Genomic DNA, 1,230 nt, shown 5'->3' on the forward strand with positions numbered 1-1,230 from the left:
TATATAAACACACACACACATATTTTCTTTTACACCGTAAAATAAAGACTGTTCAGAAAGCAGCTTCTGCCATAGTATTCGCGCACGTGATGTAATCCTTACATTTAACTTAAAATGTAATTTCAAGAGCGTCTCAAATATCACTAAACAATCACAATAAGATTATTGAGACAGTGTTAATGAGAAAGTTAAAATTTCATTCAAGCTAATAATTATCTAAATTATTTTATTGCTGTTAAACTAATAACGAAACAAAATATATTTTCTTGCTAAATTAAACCGGTTATTTAATGTGAAATAAAAAGTTCACATATGCATAAATAATAAGATAAAAAGCAGAACCATACAGACGTTATAGATGCGCTTGATCATAATTAAATGCCTGATGATGCCACGAATCGCATGTTTTCAACACTTGAATTTAGGACCGTCAAAAAACACGCGTTTTGAAACATCAACAATGTAAAACATAAATGGAGAGGAAGCGATGTTTACAAAACACTAAACCACATTGCACGTGTATGCTGAATTAAGACAGGTGTGTGACACTATTTCGTCTTTACACCGCGTAATTATTAACGTATTTTACAGTACTAATCCGATTCACTTGAAAGTTAGCATATTTGTACATTTGATTTAGTGTTGGTTCATAAGCTAGATTCGAAATATGATCGTAACTTATTTTCTTCCTTAAAAAAAAAAAGTCATTGGATAGAAGAAACATATTACTGGCAAATGTTCGCCTCTGTCCATTTGAAGTTCTTCCTTCCTTTACAAAACGTAGCTGTAGACTATAAAGAGAGAACGCAACAGCAAATGAAGAAACAGTTTGTATACTCAACCGACCCCTAAGGAGATGATTATTTATTATATAACATTTCGATGGATTTTATCTATAACTGATTTTATAAGTGTATGCTTGTTATTTCAACGTAATAATTTACGATCAAATACTTTTCATAGCATATTAAAAGCAACTGCTCACACTTTATTTTCATAGAAATCAAAGAATAATGTAATGATTGATTTAATGAATTTCTTCTTTCGATAATGGTATTTTAAAACTTAAGAATTAATACAGATATAAAGGAGATTTCGAACATATTCTTTGCTTTTTGTCAAATTCGCGGCAAACATATAATTTACGAATTATGGAATTATTTAAATACCGAACCATTGAATACCGGTTTTGAGAATGATTCCGAAATTTATATATATATATATATATAT

Source organism: Octopus bimaculoides, chromosome 1 (genome assembly GCF_001194135.2).
Source record: "Octopus bimaculoides isolate UCB-OBI-ISO-001 chromosome 1, ASM119413v2, whole genome shotgun sequence".
Taxonomy (NCBI): domain Eukaryota; kingdom Metazoa; phylum Mollusca; class Cephalopoda; order Octopoda; family Octopodidae; genus Octopus; species Octopus bimaculoides.